Source organism: Macaca nemestrina, chromosome 10 (assembly GCF_043159975.1).
Source record: "Macaca nemestrina isolate mMacNem1 chromosome 10, mMacNem.hap1, whole genome shotgun sequence".
NCBI lineage: Eukaryota > Metazoa > Chordata > Mammalia > Primates > Cercopithecidae > Macaca > Macaca nemestrina.
In genome coordinates this window covers 119,825,712-119,847,951 of record NC_092134.1, presented here as the reverse complement: position 1 = coordinate 119,847,951, position 22,240 = coordinate 119,825,712, and the positions used below count along the sequence as shown (strand labels likewise).

At 40.2% G+C, this 22,240-nt stretch overlaps 1 long non-coding RNA gene across 1 annotated transcript in view; it reads right to left on the bottom strand.

Annotated features, from left to right (window-relative positions):
* LOC139356840 (uncharacterized) overlaps nucleotides 1–22,240 on the bottom strand; it is a 72,119-nt gene that overhangs the window by 476 nt on the left and 49,403 nt on the right. The window contains exon 3 of the long non-coding RNA XR_011609292.1: nucleotides 727–830. This is a non-coding gene — a long non-coding RNA (uncharacterized lncRNA). The remainder of the gene's footprint in view (nucleotides 1–726; nucleotides 831–22,240) is intronic.

Sequence of the window (22,240 nt, the reverse complement as noted above, 5' to 3'; positions counted from 1 at the left end):
TTGCCTCCATTATGCACACAATGCTAAACCCCAACCCTGGATCTTGCCCGCAATGGTCTTTTGACACTTCTGGCCTCAAACTTCATCTCTGGGGTCTACCTGTACTGGAGCCAGTGACACATTTTATCCATTCATTACATTACAGACCATCTTCTATTGTTCTCTATCATCTTTTCTTTCCAAAGAGCTTATACGCTCATTCATGTTAGGAACTGTGATGTGCTGTTAGTGTGTAATCCTGCAGAACCTCTCATCCAGTGCTGACCAGCAGCCAGCAGGTCCTCAGTAAATACCTGTGTTTTGACTGAATGTCAGACAATTTCCCACAGCAAAAAAATATAGTAAAATCTAGGAAGTTTTGATGTTGTTGATTCCTGGTTCAAAAGACTGAGTTTAAGAAGAAGCAGAGAGAAATGACAAAAAGTAGTACCAGAGAGATCTCAGAGTAAGGAAATGACATTGCTCCTAAAATGCACGAATTGGGAGACAAGGTCAACTCCATGAGGTTGAAGTGCCTGGCCCATAGAAGATTAATATTAATGTCAAAGGCATACCTTGGAGACATTGCAGGTTCAGTCCCAGACCACCCCAATAAAGTGAATATTACAATAGAGTGAGTCACATGGGTTGTTTTGTTTCCCCGTGCATAAAAAGTTATATTTACACTATACTATAGTCTATTAAGTGTGTAATAGCATTATGTATAATAATAAACAATGAACATACCTTAATTAAAAATACTTTGTTGCTAAAAATTGCTAACAAACATCTGGGCCTTTAGCAAGTTGTAATCTTTTCTCTGATAGAGGGTCTTGACTCCATGTTGATGGCTGTTAAGTGAACAGAGTGGTAATTGCTGAAGGTTGAAATAGCAGTGGCATTTTCTTAAAATAAAACAGTGAGTTTACACATCAATTGACTCATCCTTTCAGTAAAGATTTCTCTGAGGCATGCAATGCTATCCAATAACATTTTATCCACAGTAGAACTTTCAAAACTGGAGTCAATTCTCTTAAGCCCTGCTAGTGATTTATCAGCTAAGTATATGTAATATTCTAAATTCTTGGTTGTCATTTAAACAATGTTCACAACATCTCCACCAGGAGAAACCACTTTTTAAACTCATCCATAAGAAGCAACTCCTCATCTGTATTAGTCCATTTTCATACTGCTATAAAGAACTTCCCAAGACTGGGAAATTTCTAAGGGAAAGAGGTTTAGTTGACTCACAGTTCAGCATGACAGGAGAGGCCTTGGGAAACCCACAACCATGACAGAAGGTGAAAGGGAAACAAAGCACCTTCTTCACAAGGCAGCAGAAAGGAGAAGAGTGGCAGAGTGAAGGGAAGAGCCCCCTTATAAAACCATCAGATCTTGTGAGAACTCACTCACTATCACAAGAACAGTATGGGGAAAACTACCCCCATGATTCAATTACCTCCCACTAGGTCCCTCCCATGACATGTGGAGAGTATTACAATTCAAGGTAAGATTTGGATGGGGGCAGACAGCCAAACCACATAATCATCTATTCAACTTTGACCATGACATTGCAGCAATTCAGTCACATCTTCAGGGTTCACTTTTATTTCTAGTTCTCCTGCTATTTCCACCACAACTTCAGTTTCTTTCTCCAATGAAGACTTGAACCCATCCATGAGTATTGAAATCGACTTCTTCCAAACTGCTGTTAATGTTGACATTTTGACCTCTTTCCATGAATCCCAAATGTTCTTAATGGCAATAGAATGATTAATCCTTTCCAGAAGATTTTCAATTTGGTTTGCCCAGTTACATTAGAGAAATCACTATCTATGACAGCAGTCACCTTATGATATGTATTCCTTAAGTAATAAGACCTTGAAAGTTGAAATTAGTCTTTGATCCATGACTGTGGAATGGATGTTATGTTAGTAGGCATAAACAGGCATGAAAACAGCATTAATCAGCTTTTATATCACCATCAGAGCTCTTGAGTGACCAGATGAATTGTCAATGAGCAGTAACATTTTAAAGGAATCTTTTTTTCTGAGCAGTAGGTCTCAACAGTGGGTTTCAAATATTTAATAAATCATGCTACAAACAGATGTGCTCCCATCCAGGCTTTGTTGTTACATTTATAGAGCACAGGCAGAGTTGATTTACCCTAATACTTAAGGGCCCTAGAATTTTCAGAATAGTAAGTGAGCATTGACGTCAACATTAAGTCACCAGCAGCATTAACCCCTAAAAAGAGAGTCAGCCTTTCCCTTGAAGCTTTGAAACACTGACTTCTCCACTATAGCTATGAAAATCTTAGATGGTACCTTCTTCCAACAGGAGGCTATTTCGTCTACATTAAAAATCTTGTTTAGTGTAACTACCTTCATCAATGATCTTAATTAAGTCTTCTGGATAACTTGCTGCAGCTTCTTCATTAGCACTTGCTGTTTCTCCTTGCATCTTTATGTTATAAAGACATCTTTGTGTGATTGAGTGAAAATGGCAGACAGGAGTTAAGACTAGTTTGCAGCTTCCTCTCAGACAGACAGAGCAGCATGTGGAGACTCACATCATGAACCTTGGCTCCCAGGACTACTGCAGGAACATACCGGGAAAGTCAAGAGAATCCTCGGACCCTTTGAAGGAACTAGGTCACTGCCTCAGAATCCCTGAGATGCCAAAAAGTTGTGAGTCTGCTTGCTTTCTCAATGGGGAGGCTCACAGGGATGGTTTAACATATATAAGTGAATAAATGTGATACATTACCTAAACAGAATTAAAAACAAAAATCAGGCCAGGCGTGGTGGCTCACGCCTGTAATCCCAGCACTTTGGGAGGCTGAGGCAGGTGGATCACGAGGTAAAGAGATTGAGACCATCCTGGCCAACATGGTGAAACCCCGTCTCTACTAAAAATACAAAAATTAGCTGGGTGTGGTGGTGCGTGCCTGTAGTCTCAGCTACTTGGGAGACTGAGGCAGAAGAATCACTTGAACCCGGGAGGCGGAGGTTGCAGTGAACCAAGATTGCGCCACTGCACTCCAGCCTGGGGACAGAGTCAGACTCCATCTCAAAAAAAAAAAAAAAAAAAAAAAAAAAAGTCTCATGACTATCTGAATGGACACAGAAAAAGCACTTGACTAAATCCAGCATCCCTTTGTGATTAAGACCCTCAGCAAAATCGGCAGAGAAAGGACATACCTTAAGGTAACGAAAGTCATCTATGACAAAATCACAGCCAACGTTATACTGAATGGGGAAAAGTTGAAAGCATTCCCTGTGAGAACTGGAACAAGACAAGGATGCCCACTTTCATCACTTCTATTGAACATGGTACTGGATGTCATAGCCAGAGCAATCAGACAAGAGAAAGGAATAAAGGGCATCCAAATTAGTAACGAGAAAGTCAAAGTGCCGCTGTTTGCTAATACAATCGTATGCCTAGAAAACCCTAAAGACTCATCCAAAAAGCTCCTAGAACTGGTAAATGAATTCAGCAAAGTTTCAAGATACAAAATTAATGTACAGTAATTAGTAGCTCTGCTATTCACCAACAGCGACCAAGCTGACAGTCAAATCAACAATTCAACCCCTTTCACAATAACTGCAAAAATAAAAATAAAATACTTAGGAATGTACTTAACAAGGATGTGAAAGCCTTTACAAGGAAAACTACAAAACACTGCTGAAAGAAATCATAGATATCACAAACAAATGGAAACACATCCCATGCTCATAGAAGGGTAGAATCACCATTGTGAAAATGACCGTACTGCCAAAAGCAATCTACAAATTCAATACAATTCCCATCAAAATACCACCATCATTCTTCACAGAACTAGAAAAAGAAAATCCTAAAATTCATATGGAATCAAAAAAGAGCCTACATAGGCAAAGAAAGACTAAGCAAAAAGAACAAAGTTGGAGGCATTGCATTACCTGATTTCAAAGTATACTATAAGGTCATAGTCACCAAAACAGCAAGGTATCAGTATAAAAATAGGCACACAGACCAATAGAACAGAATAGAGAACCCAGAAATAAAGCCAAATACTTACAACAAACTGATCTTTGACAAGGCAAACAAAAATACAATGTGAGGAAAGGACACTGTATTCAACAAATGGTGCTGGGGTAATTGGCAAACCACATGTAGCAGAATGAAACTGGATCCTCATCTCTCACCTTATACAACAATCAACTCAAGAAGGATCAAAGACTTAAATCTAAGACCTGAAGCCATAAATATTCTAGAATATAACATTGGAAAAATCCTTCTTGACATTGGCTTAGGCAAAGACTTCATGACCAAAAACCCAACAGCAAATACAACAACAAAAACAATGATAAACAGGTGGGACTTAATTAAACGTTTCTGCACAGCAAAAGAAACTAAGCAGAGTAAACAGACAACCCACAGAGTGGGAGAAAATCTTCATAATTTATACACCTGACAAAGGACTAATATCCACAATCTATAAAGAACTCAAACAAATCAGCAAGAAAAAAAAATCCCGTAAAAAACTGAGCTAAGGACATGAATAGACAATTCTCAAAAGAACATCTATAAATGGCCAACAAACATATGGAAAAATGCTCAACATCACTAATCATCAGGGAAATGCAAATCAAAACCACAATGTGATACCACCTCATTCCTGCAAGAATTAAAAAATAATAGATATTGGCATGGATGTGGTGAAAAGGGAAAACTTTTCTACACTGTTCATGGGAATGTAAACTAGTACAACCACTATGGAAAACAGTGTGGAGATTCCTTAAAGAACTAAAAATAGATCTACTGTTTGATCCAGCGATCCCACTACCAGGTATCTACCCAGAGGAAAATAAGTCATTATACAAAAATAGATAATTGCATATGCATGTTTATAGCAGCACAATTTGCAATTGCAAAAATATGAAAGGAGCCCAAATGCCCATCAATCAATGAGTGAAAAAGTTGAATCATTTTAGCTTTTGATTTAAAGTGAGTGATGTGAGACTCTTTCTTTCACTTGAGCACTTAGAAGTCATTGTAGGTTTATTGATTGTCCTAATTTCAATATTGTTGTGTCTCAGTGAATAGGCAGGCTGGAAGAGATGGAGACAGATGTGGGAACAGCTGTTTGGTGGAACAGTCAGAACACTTACAGCACTTATCAATTAGGTTCACCATCTTATATGGGCACATTTCATGGCACCCACAACAATTACAATAGTAACATCAAAGATCGCTGATCATACATCACCCTAACATATATAATAATAAAAGTGTTTGAAACATTGGGAGAATTACCAAAATGTGACACAGAGACACAAAGTGAGTGCATACTTTTGAAAAAATGGCATCCATAGACTTACGTAACACAGGGTTGCCACAAACCTGCAATTTGTAAAAAAATAAAATAAAAACAAATACCAATATCTGCAAACAGAAATAATGCAAAGTGCAATTTATGAGATGTGCCTGTGATTGTCAATATTCTTTTGTCTTTTCTGGTTCTACCGTCTGGCTTCTATATTATTCACCTGAACTCTTACTTCATTTGACCTGACTTTTGTTTCTTTGCCCTGTTTTTGATTTGTTCTTTCGCCATACCATTTTTTTCCTTTACTAAAAGAAAAGCTTTTTAAAAAATATCGTAGTTGTATACGTAGGTTATGGAAAATTATATAAGCAAAAGATGAAATAGAGTAAATACACTCAGCTAACATGGCCAACAGATCTGCTAACATGCATTCTTCCAGATGTTTTTCTTTGCAGACACACACACATATATAAACTACATTTAAAAATCACACAACTTCAACCTGCTTTTTCACTTACTAAACTTTGATTATCTTCAATGTTAACGTTAATATGTGTATATATACACAGACAAATACACACACACACACACACATATACTTACAATAAAAAATTATGGTTCAGTAGAGCAAGATGAGTAACCAGTAGGTCAAAAAATAAATCAAAAGATTAGAAAATATCTTGAGACAAATGAAAATCAAAACACAACATATCAAAAATTATAGGATGTTGCCAGGCACAGTGACTCATGCCTGTAATCCCAGTACTTTGGGGGGCTGAGGAGGGTGGATCATTTGAGGTCAGAAGTTCAAGACTAGCCTGGCCAACACTGTGAAACCCCATCTCTATTAAAAATACAAAAAATTAGCTGGGCATGGTGGCAGGCACCAGTAATCCCAGTTAGTCAAGAGGCTGAGGCAGGTGAATCACTTGAACCTGGGAGGCAGAGGTTGCAGTGAGCCGAGATCATGGCACTGTACTCCAGCCTGGGCAACAGAGCGAGACTCCATCTCAAAAAAAAAAAAATTATAGAATGTATTAGATTTGTGCAAAAGCAGTACAAAGAGGGCAGTTTATAGGGTTAAACACTTATATTTAAAAAGAAGATGATCTCAAAAAAACAACTTAACTTTATACCTCAAGGAACTATAAAAAGAGCAAACTAAGCCCAAAGTTAGCTGACGGAAGAAAATAATAATGCTTAGAGCAGAAATAAATGAAATAGAGAATAGAAAAGCAGTAGGAAAATAGTCAACAAAACCTAGAGTTGTTTTTTGAAAAGTAGACAACATTGACAAACCTTTGGTTAGACTAAGAGTAAAGAGAAGACAAATAAGACTATTTGAACTCAAAGCTTGACTACCTTCTACTAGTTCTGTGACTTTGGACAAATTATTCAGGTGCTTGACATCTCAGCAAAGTGTGGACAGCATGAATGTCATCCTCAAGCCTGCTGCTATGTTTAAAATAAACCAAGTACTATGCCTGGCACATCGGAAACACTCGATAAACGCTAGTTATACAATTTTCTGTATTTTTCATGACTTTGTACTGAGTCCCTATATGGTTGTGTCTTAACAGTTTTTGATTAATGATCATTTAAGTGCATTCTAGGTTTTCATTGTTATAAGCAATATTGCAAGATGCATCCAGTCCATACGTCCTTCCACCCACCTGTAATTCTTCCCCTGACTTTTAATATGTATGGGCCTTTGGACCTGTGACACTTGTGTTCTCACCTCTCACCTTATCTCCATGATGACTATAATCTCTTTCTTTTAAAAAAAGTGTTTAATTATTTACTTTTTATTTTTGTAGAGATTGGGTCTCACTCTGTTGCCCAGGCTGGTCTTGAATTCCTGACCTCAAGTGATCCTTCCATCTCAGCCTCCCAAAGTGCTAGAATTACAGTCATGAGCCACTGCTTCCAACCGACTTTATTGAGTATCAGCTCTATTTCTGACATCAGAGTATAAAGAGAACTGCTGGCAGGGCACAGCGGCTCATGCCTGTAATCCCAGCACTTTGGGAGGCCAAGGCAGAAGGATCACTTGATGCCAGAAGTTCAAGTCCAGCCTGGGCAACATAGTGAGACCCCCCGCCATAAAAATAGAAATAAAAAAAATTAAAAAAAAGAACCACAAGCATAAATTCTTTGTAAAGTGTGGAATAACTCTGTGAGCCAAGGAGTCTGAATCAATGACTTCAGTACTTTATTTGAAATAATTATTTTCACATAATAGGTCAGTAACTCCCACCCCATCCAATCAATCAGTGAAAGGAGTGAAGCAAATGGGCTCTATTTGTTCATCCTTGTGTTTAATTCTGCAACAGGTGCTCAGGTGATAACTGTCAGTGAGGATGTTTCCACTTGTAACCTTCTATGATTAGATCCAGCACAAGAAACACACTTATTAGATAGAATTTCAATGCATTAGAACTAATGTCACTAGCTACAATCATGTCGATATGATTTCACCTGAGGATATTTACCAGGGTTACTAGTGTGGCAGGTCAGAGATCAACTCTCTCCCTCTTAGAGTAAAATTACCCAAGTTTGTAGGACACTATGTGTGAATCCTGATTATTTTGCTCATCCAAATCTCAAAGAGCAGTGATAATGTGTGAACAGTGACACCAAACACCACCGAGCATCAGAACTTCCTCATTTCTCACTGTCCTCTTTACCAGGGTCCCTCCCCATCTTTCTCTCCCCTTTGCTTATTTTGACTTCCTTCATGTATCCTTTTCTAAAGTCTTCCTGTCTTCCCTTCATCTTCTCTCCCCAACCACTCTTACTCTTTGCCTTGACCCTGCCTCTCTCTCTCTCACTCGAGCTCCCATGTTGTCTTGTCCCCATTCTCCACTCTCAAACTTCTTGGAAGAGTGCCATTGCAAAATTATAACTGAGACAGTGAAAGAGATCTAACCTAACCAGCTCCACCTTGCTTCTAACCTCCAAGCTGTCTTCGTTCATTCCTAGGCGTAGGCTGAACTCATTTGGGGAAGAACTTAGTTTATGGTTTAAAACAAAGACAGTAACAGCCCTTTCCCAAAACAAAACTCCTTCTTGGTTGGAGACTAGACTGCCTTTGTAGGACTAACAAATTACCCATAATTGGAAATTATGGTTTAGGAGTCATGGAGCTGGAGTTTACAACATTCTGACCCTCCCTAAACTGCTCCTAAGGTCAGTGCTTGAGATATTATGCAGATCCTGCACTGACGGGTCAGCTGGCACCACCCAGTTCGATAACTGGCTTATCTGATCTTGTGGCCGCCACCCAGGCACTGACTCAGTGCAAGAGGACAGCTTCAATTCCCTATGATTTCATCTCTGACCCAATTTTCATGACTTCATACTGAGTCTCTTTATGGTTGTGTCTTAACAGTTTTTGATTAATGGTCATTTAAGTGCATTCTAGGTTTTCATCGTTAAGAGCAATATTGCAAGATGCATCCATTCAGTCCTCTCGACTCACTGGCCTTCCCCCAACCCACCAAATTATCTTTAAAACTCTGATCCCCAAATTCTCGGGGAGACTGATTTGAGTAATAATAAAACTCCAGTCTCCCGTAAAAACAAACAAAGAAACAACTACTTGGAAGAGTGGTCCTTATTGCTGCTCCCCTTCTTCACATCTCATCTCTTAAAATCCCTCAGCCTGGCTTCCATCTCTATTGCTGTCGATGCTGTGCTCTCAGAATTCAGGAATGATAAACCAACAGCCACATGTGATCCTGGTTTTCCTCCTAATTCTGTCCGATCCTTTTTTCTTGACTTTTCTTGGACCGTTTCATTCCCATTGATGTTAGGGTCTCCAGGGCTCCAGGGCTCCATCTTCTATCACTTTCTTCGCTAGCTCTTCCCACTTGCCTTGACAATTTTACCTAATTCCATGACCAGCTGATGGCTCCTAAACTCACTCTTCAGCTGAGCTCCACCCAACAGTGATTTCACTGTCACCGCTCTAATTATGACCCTTGATGTTTCCCACCCAAAACTATTACAACATCTTAATTAGACGTTCTGCTTCTGCTTTCACCCTCTTCTAATCAGTTTTCTACCCTGATTCTGTGCTTTTTTAGCACGTAGGTCTGATGATGTCAGGTTCCTTCTTTCAGCAACAAACCAAGGGGGGAAAAGAGCTCCTCATGCTGTCCACCAAAGCTCTCAGGCATCAGTCTTTATCTACCTCATTCTGTTTCACACATCATATAACACTCCAGCCCACGAGACTACCTGCTATTTCTAGAAAATGACATCTAATCTTATGGTGGTTTTGAGCTTTTCTTCTTGCTATTAGCTCTTGCTGGAATGTATTTCTTCCCCATCATTTTCCTAGTAAAATCCTGCTCATTCTTTCAGTTTGAGATCCAATATGATCTCCTCACCCTACTTTGCTGGGGTAAAATGATCTCTCTTTTACCCATGTTCCCATCCACATTTGCTCATACTACCTTTTATTACTTGTATAATCATCTTGTATTACTATCTAAATTATGATCCTGTGAAGGAATGGGCTATGTTTTGTTCAATTTTTGAATGGTAGTTCCTAGAAGTAATCATGCACTAATAAATATTGGTTGAATTGAATTCTCAAGTCCCTCTAGCCCTTTTGCAACCATAAGGAAATAAAAAAATGAGCCACCAAAAGGGAAAATAATAATTTGCAAAATTAAAACAATATCTGTTCTACATGAGTTGGGAAATATATGCTTTGGAGTGAATTCAATCCAGTTGGGGCAAAGAAGGGAAACAAATGTGCATTTTCTGGTAAGAAACCCAATTTGCCTTTGTGATTATATTAAAACATTTGCCCCCACATCTAGATAAAAATTCACAGACTTTAAAACAATTCTATATTGAGATGTATCCAACTTACTTTTTTTTTTGACTTGAGACGGAGTCCTGCTGTGTCACCCAGGCTGGAATGCAGTGGCACAATCTTGGCTCACTGCAACCTCCGCCTCCCTGGTTCAAGCCATTCTCCTGCCTCAGCCTCCTGAGTAGCTGGGATTACAAGCTGGGATTACATCTGCCACCATGCCTTGCTAACTTTTTTTTTTTTTTTTTTTTGTATTTTTAGTAGAGACGGGATTTTGCCATGTAGGCCAGGCAGGTCTTGAACTCCTGACCTCAGGTGATCTGCCCACCTTAGCCTCACAAAATGCTGAGATTAGAGGCGTGGTGCACTGAGCTCGGCTGACCCAACTTACTTTTAAGTTAAACCTCAGGAATTAGTGGGAAAAGATTTATTTCCTTCTCTCTGTGTTTTCATGCAGAGGAACTTCCTTAGATAGAAATCCCAGCTTTACTCCTAACCTCTTACTTATTTCTGCAGGGTAATTTTGCAGGTTGATGAGTTGAGGGAAATGCACCATTCATACTCCTCAGCTCCCTTCTGTCTCCTGAAGAACAAGTGTCTTATAGGGCTCCCCACCACAGTCTGGTGGCTGGCCCCAGTGGGAGAAAGGCCTGCATTCAATTGACTGTAACTAAGTGGGTATGTTTGTAAAATTCAGGGTAAACGATAAGCAAACACACTAGGCTGCAGACTTGAGGCACAGAATTCAATAGCTTTATCATTTCCATCTTTTTGACTCCTGTGCCTCCCTCTCAATTGGTTTCTAACTGGGCATGGAAATCTCAAATCTGGAAAGAATGCAACTCAAGAATTTCATTTAATAAACATTCACTGAAGGGTGACAATGTGGAATCCATTGCACAAGATATGGGCTGTATGAAGGTGAAATGAGAAATTTAAAAGGCCAAAACTCTGGAACTGAAATAGGAGTTCCCTGATCCCCTTTGCAGTACATGCAGCAGGGGTGTGGCTTGTCTGTGCAGTCACCTCTGCTGCTCAAACCTCCAATAGGAGAACACATAGGCAGGTGCAGGAGCCAAGGCAAGTGCTGTGGGTTCCCACCCCCGGGTAGTGTCCAAGGGTGGGTGCCTGCAGTCCCAGTGTTACAATGCTCTTTTAGCTCTGCCATCCTCAGATGGTTTAAGTTTTAACCAGCCTGTGGACCCTCTGTCTTTTCACAAGGGTGGGGGGCTAGTGTGACAGTTTTCTGTATCCTGAACTCTTGCCCAGCATCCCGGAAGAATCGGGTGACACATGGGCTTGAAGGATGAACATGAGGTTTTATTGAGGGGTGGAGGTTGCTTAGTGGGATGGATGGCGAGTTGGCAGGGGGATGGAGTGGGAAAATGATCTTCCCCTGGAGTTTGGCCATCCAGCTGCCGAATTCCCCTCCAACTGTCCCCAGCTGAATCCCTCTTTGCCTTCAGACATTCCTTCTCTTCTCCCTTTCTCTGCCATGCCGTTCTGCTATCCATCTGCTTGCCTGCTTGTCCCCTCGTTTCCTCGTCTGCTTCTGGAGCCTTGGGGTTTATATGGGTACAGGACAGGGGGGCAGGGTAGGCCAAAAGGCAACTTTTTGGGCACAAAAACAAAAATGCCTGTTCCCACTTAGGGCTGCAGATCTTCAAGCTTGAGGATGGGGTCTTTGCCAGGGAACCACCCTCTTCTCCCCAGTATCGCCCTGTCTCCTGTCCGTATCAGAACTGCTTCCAAATATAGGCTGCAGACAAAGCACCACATGGCTTTCTGGCTTACCTTTCCTAAATACCAGGTTCCTGTTAGATGTGAAGCACAGATGGTATGATTTGGATCACAATTTTCTTTGGCTGCATTATTTCTCATTTCACTGAATGATATTTTCTAAGCAATCTTATTAATTTCACTATCATTTCACGTTTATACTAAGGAAAGTAGTTATTTTCTTTATGCTTTCAGAAAGATCCTGAGCAATAATTGAATTAAAACAATAAGTGCAACTCTTGTCAAAATACCAAATTAATTCCCAGAAAACTAAGTTCATTGACAAATTTCGTGTTTTAACTTCATTTGATTTAAATTTGGGTGGTTGGAACATTGGGAAGGACTTACTTTTTTTTCATTTCTTCATAAAATATAATTTTTATCACTCTTGTACTCTTCCCAGCTTAAAATATGATCAAACCAGGATCCATATACAACTGGAAGAAAGGTAAACTGTTCATATTAAACATTATGGGTTTGCATCCCTGAGTTCTTCCCACTTCAGCAAAAAGTGAGAGAGTTTTCCTTAGAAGAGCTCAATTTCACTATTGTTTCAACTAAATACAATGTTGTGATATGAAACTGGATGATCATATCTTTTATTAAGCCTATTAGTGTTGTTTTGTCTATTTCTAGTTAATATGATCTTATTGTAAGCAAAAGGGGCAACAGAAATACAGAGCTACACATTTTTCCTAATAACTATGTTCTGATTACTGCTTTGGTTTTTGAGAGAAATAGACAAACATTGAGAATTTATCATTTTCTTTCTGAAAGTGACATACTTTTCATAATTATAGGCTCACCACGAAAAGTTTACAGACTTCAAATAAAAGATTCCATTCACTTATCTTAGTTCAAGGCTGAAAAACACAGTCCTAGGGATTTATCTGTAGCTGATTTTATCTCTTTCTTGTTGGTAAAGGACAGCCTTAAAAAACCTTTAGGGCTTAAAAGTAAAATATTATCGTGCACAATAATCTCTTCAGCAGTGATGATTAAAAACAAAATGTGAGCAACTTCTTGTCCTCACAAGAAGCCAAATAGTATGAAAATCTCAAGCATAAAACATAGTAATTGAAAGTGCTATAATCCATCATTCCATGCACTCATCATCCAAAAGTTTAAATTCTAGCTAATGCCCAAGCATAAAAGAGCTACTCTGCTAGTGATTTCCTGAAGATCTGCTGACTTTTGATTCATTGAATAAACATTTATTAAGCCATTAGTGTCTGCCAGACATTGTGCTAGACATTCTGAACATTAAAGCTTTGATTAAATTGAAGTATAATTAACTCCAAACTAACTGCAGTTTTTCATGGCTTCAGTTCTTGAGGAAATTAAAGGCAAGAAAATAACCATAATGTATTTTTAGAACAAGAATTTCCAGGATGACTGTAGGGTCATTAAAAAATCAGTACCATTTCCTGTCCCTGGGACCCACAGGGTTATATATGTAATAAGAATTGGTGCTTAGAAAAGCTGTCCTGATACAGTCTTTAGTTATTAGCAATCTCAGACTATTCCGATGACTTACAAAAAACATTATCTTAGAATTACTCAAATTACTATGTCAGTGATAAGGGATTTGCCCTCTAAGAATAGCCAATCTTTTCCCAGACACAAAAACTGGATGATAGAAAAACTGATCTCTGATGCACATTTGGGAAGTTAATTAGTCCCTAGCATCCAAACAATGTTCAAAAATATTACCTGCCTCCCCACCTCCCACCAACAGCCACAGCCCAGGCCTCCTGGATGATGTCATCCCTGTGCCCAGGGTTGCTAAGGTTGCAGATGCCCTTGAGACTGTCAGGGAAGCTCAAGCTCTTGTGCCCAGGAAGCTGGGCAGGGACAGAGACTCAGTGTCACACTCCAAGGTCAGGTGTAATTGACTCTGCCCATTATGTTTTTTCAGTTGAAAATATATTGCAACATGCCTCAAAATAGATTTTAAAAAGAACTTTTGGAGCATAGCCTGATTGCAATTTGACAACAAGCTGTTCTGTTACTAATTAATTTATATATCACCTTGTTCCAAAAGACTTAAGTCAGCCAAAAGAATGGAAACAATTGGCTGCCTGTGTCTTCAATACTACCATAGGAAAGTGAATGTATTAATATATTTAAAGACTTTTTTAAAAAAGTTAATTTTTTTTTTATTTTTAACTTTTTTGAAACAGTATCTCATTTTGTCACCCAGGCTGGAGTACAATGGTGCAATCTCTGCTCACTGCAACCTCCGCCTCCCAGGTTCAAACTATTCTCATGCCTCAGCCTCCTGAGTAGCTGAGATTACAGGTGCACGCCACCATGTCTGGCGAATTTTTGTGTTTTCGGCTAGAGACAGCGTTTCACCATGTTGGCCAGGCTGGTCTTGAATTATGGGGCTCAAGCAGTCCACCTGCCTAGCCTCCCGAAGTGCTGGGATTACAGGTGTGAGCCACCACACTTGCCAAAAGTTAGAATTTTTAAGAAAACATTTGAGTTAATTTTTAAATCAGAATCCTCATTTTGCAGGTTATTAATAGATCTGGGACTTTAAAGAAAATGTAGCTTCCAAAATAGAGATTTGAAATCCTTTTCTAGGAAATGCTTTTCCTTGGTTAATTACAGAATTATCCCACCACCTCTTGGCCTTAACATATGCCTGGACTGCCCTTTCTCTGTGGTCCAAATGGCCCCTTCCCCTGTGTGCCCCTGAATAGAGGTTGCTTACTCTCATCCAACCCATGTCTTAGGGTCTGAAGAGTCAACAATCTCACTGCTTCCTAGAAACTTTCAGAACTCCCTCCTCCTATAGAAACCAGGCCTCTTTGAGAGTCATGCGACTCTGCCACTCTTTCCTTCAATATTTCAGTCATAAGTTGACCTCCTGTTCTCTCCCCTACATTCACAGAAGATTCTGACTTTAGATCAACATTTTCTGTGTCATCTCAAATCTCACCATCAACTGGAGTGACTTTAATGAAGAGTTTCTGCGATCCCTACTCTGACCACTTTTGTCCCTTTCTATCTTTACTTTCTTTCTCTTGTTCATCCTCTCCACAGTTTTCTTGTCAAAATCTTCAACTTCCTTGCCCCTTATTGCTTATTTCAGTCACCTAAAAATGTGCCCAGTGTTGAATCAAAACACTTTACCATCTTTTCTTCTCTCCACTGCTACAGAGTGCTGCTGGAGAAATTTACACAACTCTATTCACACCAAGGCCACCTACCAAACTTACTTGTCCTACATTAACACATTCTATTCTTTGCGTCAGCTATTTCAAACCTTCCATACTTTCTGCAAACCTTCTGCCCCACTCTTATATCTGATTATAATGAGCATCTTAGTCTTGAGTTTCTAGAAAGTACTTTGAGGATAGATAATTGTACAGAAAATATAAATTCTCTAGGATGAAGTGGCCTAGGAAATATAGAGTAATAATATGAGACTGGAGATAGAGCTACAAGGAAAAAAAGAAAAAAATGCTAATATATTAATTTCATCAAAATACTAACTTGTCAAAATATTACTAGAGCACAATTTTCAGTTATTGTTTAACTCGAAAAAATAAAACATATTTATATACTATCTAAAAGGTAAATTACAAGTTAGATAAATGGAGCTGTTTCTTTTTTTCTTTTTTCTTTTTCTTTTCTTTCTTTTTTTTTTTTTTTTTTGAGACAGAGCTTTGCTCTGTCACCCAGGCTGGAGTGCAGTGGTGCAATCTCGGCTCACTGCAACCTCCGCCTCCTGGGTTCAAGTGATTCTCTTGTCTCAGACTCCCAAGTAGCTGGGATTACAGGCACGTGCCACCAGGCCCAGCTAATTTTTGTAATTTTTTTAGTAGAGACAGGATTTCGCCGTGTTGGCCATGCTGGTCTCAAACTCCTGACCTCAGGCGTTTCGTCTGCCTCGGCCTCCCAAGGTGCTGGGATTACAGGAGTGAGCCACCATGCCCAACCTGCTGTCTCTTTATTATACTGTCTTGTCATATAACTCATGTCTATGACTACATTTGAAGATGAATACAGACTATCCTGATGCCTTAGTTGTAATCTCTTTAGATAAATATTTGCTTACCATATTTTCACATTGATATAAAACTACTTAAAAGTCTTCTGTGTCTAGTAGAATAATGAGTAGATTTCTATAGCATATTTTAGTCATTACTTAATTTGAATCTCTAATCCTACAAAATAGATTTATTAGTCTTATTTTATATTAGAAACGTAGAACTCAGAATGGTTACTCTGCTCATCCAAAGTCACACAGAGAATAAATTGTAGTCAGAGCTTGATGCCAAGTCTTCTACCTCCATCACCTTTTCTTTCTACTACATTCTGTTTTCATTTGCAAGAGGATAAGCCTCCCCTCAAAAAGTCATTGAAGGCTGGGCGTAGTGGCTCATGCCTATAATCCCAGCACTTTGGGAGTCTGAAGCAGGTAGATTGCTTGAGCTCAGGAGTTCAAGACCAGCCTGAGCCATATGACGAAACCCCATCTGCATAAAAAATACAAAAATTAGCTGGGCATGTTGCTGTGCACCTGTAGTCCCAGCTACTCAGGAGGTTGAGGTGGGAGGATTGCTTGGGGCCAGGAGATCAAGGGTGTGAAGAGCTGTGGTCGCATCACTGCACTCCAGCCTGGGTGAAGAGTGAAACCTTGACTCAAAAAAAAAAAAAAAAAAAAAGGAAAGAAAGAAAAAGAAAAAGAAGGAAAGTCATTAAAGAACATCCCTGAAACACAGTCACATGCATATAACACATCCATATGTGCATACACTCAGAAAGACAAACAGCCCTATCTTAATGAAATGGGAAAGTCTCCCAATTCCCCTCGCAGGACATGTGCCAGGGGTGTGGCTCACCTGCTTGGTCACCCTAAAGCTCAAACCCCTAGGAGGAGCATGCAGACAGGCAGGTGCAGAGGCCACCTGTGAACTTTTGGGCTCTGGCCCCACGGCAGCATCTAGGGGTGGGTGTCCGTGACTCCCAAAGCCCAAGTGGGTATGTGTTACAAAGGTCTTTCAAATTTGCCACCGGTAGATGGCTTGTGTGTTAATCAGCTCAATGGACCCTCTTCCTTATTGCAAGGGCAGAGGGCCAGTGTGACAGCCTTCTGTACTCTAAGCTCTTGCCCAGTATCCTGGAATAATCAGATCACATGTGGGCTCAAAGGATGAGTTCAAGGTTTTATTGAGTGGTGGAAGTGGCTCTCATTGAGATGGATGGAGAGCTAGATGTGGGGATGGAGTGGGAAGGTGGTATTCCCCTGGAGTTGGGCTATCCAGCAGCCGAACTCTTCTCTGACCACTCCCGGACAAACTCCCCTCAGCTTCCAGACATCTCTCCTCTTCCCTCTTTCTCTGCTGTGTGTCATTCCACCATCTCTGGTCTGCTGGTCTCAACATTCAGCCACTTGTGTGTGTGCCTGCTAAAATCTCAGGATTATATGGGTACAGGATGGGGGCATAGTGGACCAGAGTGGTCTTGGAAAATGCAATACTCAGGTGTGAAAACAGGAGTGCTCATTCTCATTTAGGTCCACAGGCACAGGCCCGAGGGTAAAGCCCTGGCCAGGGATTCCACCCTTCTCTACCCAGCACTTCCCTATCCCCTCCCGTATCGTTATAAGTAAAGAAAAGTGAAGCTACTGCTTCCATTCATACAGATTTCCTTTAAAAGCTCTAGTGATTCAGTGACTATTCCTGGTGGTGACAGGGTTTGCACAGGCTGGATCATCTTGATGTAGAATACTTACAAGTAAAATCTCTTCGTACCTAAGGTGTAAAAGAATCATGTGGAATATTTTTCCGACCACACTCTGCCCCTCCTAGATATTCTGCTGTGAGTCCTGATTAACGTGGTGACAACAAAGGCAGATGTTCCCTGAAGGCCAATGAGCTTCACCGAGTTCTGGTCTGGGCTGGCATTTTTGTGGCTGCGGTCACAGAAAAATGATCTCTAGAACAGAAACAGTACTAGGTCTGCTCTACCCTGCCTTAGTCAGACCATATCTACAGTGTGTGTTTCCTTCTAAGCACTGCACAATAACAGAGATGTGGCCAAATCAGAGCTCATGCAGCCGGGAGAGAGAGGTGGTGAACCACAGAGTGTAATGACAGTAGACAAAAACAGCATTTCTTTTCTTGAGGGAAAGCAGACTCAATCTTTGTTTTTTTAATATATGTATTTCAACTCTGCTTACTCCAAAAACGGAATTGAGGTAGAGTGAGGCATGCAAACTATCTTCAAATATTTAGAAGTCTTTCATATGGAGGAGGAATTAATAATCAGGAGGACTGGTGTTTTGTTTGGTTTGGTTTGGTTTGGACAAATTATGACATAGTGGTAAAGGCAAAGATTTTCGAGCTGCTACTTGAATTTATATCTTGAGTGTTTTCCTTATTAGTTACACATCTGTGGACAAGTGAGTTGGCCTCCCAAGGTTTGCATTTTCCTCCTCTGTAAAACGAGGATAATGACATCTACTTCATGGTGTTCTAATAAGGAAGACATGAGATATTGTTAGCATGGCACTTAGATAAGTGTCTGTAGCACATGGTTAGAAAACAGTAAATGTTTTAAGATTTTTTTTTTTTTTTTTTGTGATGGAGTCTCACTCTGTTACCCAGGCTGGAGTGCAGTGGCATGATCTCGACTCACTGCAACCTCTGCCTCCTGGGTTCAAATGACTCTCCTGCCTCAGCCTCCTGAGTAGCTGAGATTTCAGGTGTGTGCCACCAAGCCTAGCTAATTTTTTTTTGTTTGTTTTTGAGATGGAATCTCATTCTGTGGCCCAGGCTGGAGTGTAGTGGCACAATCTCGGCCCACTGCAACCTCTGCCCCTGGGTTCAAGTGATTCTCCTGCCTTGGCGCCCAGAGTAGCTGGAATTACAGGCATGCACCACCACACCCAGCTAATTTTTGTATTTTTAGTTGAGACGGGGTTTCACCATATTGACCAGGCTGGTCTCAAACTCCTGACTTCAGGTGATCCACCTGCCTCGGCCTCCCAAAGTGCTGGGATTACCGTGGCTGGCCAAGAACTTTTTTTAAAACATCTCAGCAGTTCCAACATAGAATGTGTTGCTTTGTAAGGGTAATTCAAACATTGGGTAGATATTTTGACCAGATAAACATTAAGGTACCTGTCCTTCCTGAAACTTTATGATTCCACTAAGTGTGTGCCATTAGTTAAAGAGGAAAACAGATAATGAAAAACAGGAGTTGAAATAGTGTGAGCATTGCATATTCTTCTATAGGGAATAGCAAACCTATTTGCTGCTGAATTACCAATGTCCTTATGTTAAAGTTACACTTGCTGTGACTTCCCTGAAATGAAAATATTAAAATGTAACAATTTTCAAGCAAAATAACAATATTTAACAATTAAAAAGTTCTACTCTAAGTCCAATAAGAGACAGGATTCTTTAGTTGTGCAGCATTCCTAAATAATTTGTCTTCAAAATTCTGTATCATCTTGGCATATTTATTTTTGTTCAGTGAAAGCCTTGGGAATTCAGAATAGTTTTTCTAAGTGCTTCAGACACCAATGAGTCAGGGAGAAAGGGTTGGAGTCAATGGCTGTGTGCTGTACACACAGGACCAATGTGTGCTGTACAGCTTAATCAAATCACATTTCATTGTGATGTTTTCAGGATAAATTACTTTCCATTAGGTTTTTTTAAATGAATATATTTTTAAATAATAGAGACAGGTTTTCTCCATGTTGCCCAAACTGACCTCAAACTCCTGGGCTCAAGTGATCTACCTGCAATGGCTTCCCAAAGTGTTGGGATTACAGGTGTGAGCTACTGCACCTGGCCTTCATTCGTTTTTATAAAACCAATTCTCTCACTGTTTGTTTGAGGAACTTACTTGTATGAGTGTATGTATTTTTTTATTTGTGTTGTTTTGTTTTCTAGGCAGGTATATATATAAGGCACATTTCAGACTACCTCGTCAGGTTTCAGCTATGTGTCTATGCATTTCAATCAGTGAATAATTATTTCACTAAAAAGATTGGTGATATATGAAAACAAAAGGCGCTTGTACAGAATTAATCTCTGTTTTGAACACACTAGCTCAATAAGTAATCACTAATATGTGCTATCCACAGGTTATAAGAAAGACTGTTGCTATGGTTTGGCTGTGTCGCCACCCAAATCTCATCTTGAATTGTAGCTCCCATAATTCCCAAGTGTTGTGGGAGGGACCCAGTGGGAGATAATTGAACCATGGGAATTGATTTTCCCCATAAGTTCTCATGGTAGTGAATAAGTCTCACAAGATCTGATGGTTTTATAAGGGGAAACCCCTCTTGCTTGGCTCATATGTCTTTATTCACAGCATGAAAATAAACTAATACGGTAAACTAATAACTAATACAGTAAACCAGTAGAGTGAGTATCTGCTGGAAAAATACCCAAAAATGTGGAAGCAACTTTGGAACTGAGTAACAGGCAGAGGTTGGTACAGTTTGGAGGGTTCGGAAGAAGACAGAAAAATGTCAGAAAGTTTGGTACTTCCTAGAGACTTGTTGAATGGTTTTGCCCAAAATGCTGATAGTGATATAGACAATAAAGTACAGGCTGAGATGGACTCAGATGGAGATGAGGAACTTGACATTTGGGCTGTTTTCATGGCAGCCCCTCCCATCACAGGCCCAGAGGCCTAGGAGGAAAATGGTCTTGTGGGCTGAGCCCAGGGTCCTCGTGCTGTGTGCAGCCTAGTGACTTGGTGCCCTGCCTCCTAGCCACTCCAGCTGTGGCTGAAAGGGGTCAACACAGGACTCAAGCCATGGCTTCAGAGGGTGCAAGCCCCAAGTCTTGACAGCTTCCACGTGGTGTTGAGCCTGTGAGTGCACAGAAGAACTGGGATTTGAGAACCACTGCCTAGATTTCAGAGGATGTATGGAAATGTCCAGATGCCCAGACAGAAGTTTGCTGCAGGTGTGGGGCCCTCATGGAGAACTAGGGCAGTGGGGAAAGGAAAATGTGGGGTTGGAGCCCTCACACAGAGTCCCTACTGGTGGAACTGTGAGAATAGGGACAGCATCCTCCAGACCCCAGAATGGTAGATCTACCCACAGCTTGCACCATGCATCTGGAAAAGCCATAAACACTCAATGCCAGCCTGTGAGCACACCCTGGAGGGGAGCTGTACTCTGCAAAGCCACAGGAGTGGAGCTGTCCAAGACCATAAGAACCCACCTCTTGCATCAGCATGACCTGGATGTGAGACACGGAATCAAAGGAGATTATTTTGAATCTTTAAGATTTGGCTGCCCCACTAGATTTTGGACCTGCATGGGGCTGGTAGCCCCTTTGTTTTGGCCAATTTCTCCCATTTGGAACAGCTGTATTACCCAATGCCTGTACACCCATTGTATCTAGGAAGTGAATAACTTGCTTTTGATTTTACAGGCTTATAGGTGAAAGGGACTTGCCTTGTCTCAGATGCGACTTTGGACTGTGGATTTTTGAGTTAATGCTGAAATAAGTTAAGACTTTGGGGGACTATTGGGAAGGCATGATTCATTTTGAAATGTGAGAACATGAGATTTGGGAGGGACCAGGGTGGAATAATATGAGTTGGCTGTGTCTTCACCCAAATCTCATCTTGAATTTTAGTTCCCATAATTCCCATGTGTTGTGGGAGGGACCCAGTGGGAGATAATTTGAATCGTAGGAACAGTTTCCCTCATACTGTTCTCATGGTAGTGAGTAAGTTTCATGAAATCTGATGGTTTTATAAGGGGAAATCCCTCTTGCTTGGCTCTTATTCTGTCTTGCTGCCACCAAGTAACAAGTGCCTTTCACTTGCGCCATGATTGTGAGGCCTCCCCAGCCATGTGAAACTGTGAGTTCATTAAACCTATTTTTCTTCCCAGTCTTGGTTATGTCTTTACAGCAGTGTGAAAATGGATTAATACAACTGTGAAGAAGCAAACTGAGAAAGAATTTGCTTAGAAAGAATATAAGAATAATATTTAGTATATTTCTAAAAATGGTTACAATCCACTTAAACTTTTGGAAAATGCTTGCATTTTTGAGTGAGAAAGTTCACTGTGAATTAAAAATAAAAATTATTGTTATATTTACCATTTTCTCTTAGGAATAGCTCTAAAATCACAGCCCATGTTTTAATGCAGATGAGATTAGGGTTATCTCTGTAGTAGTGGCATAAAGAAAGAGCTGTGTCTTTTAGATTCCTAACGATGTAGAAAATCTGTTAGATTCATTTATTCTTGGATGGAAATAACCCCAGTACAAAACATTTCTATAAGGAAGTAGCATTTAAATTCACCTGTGCAAGACACAGTTGTTTTGGGCAGCTTCAACTGATGATTA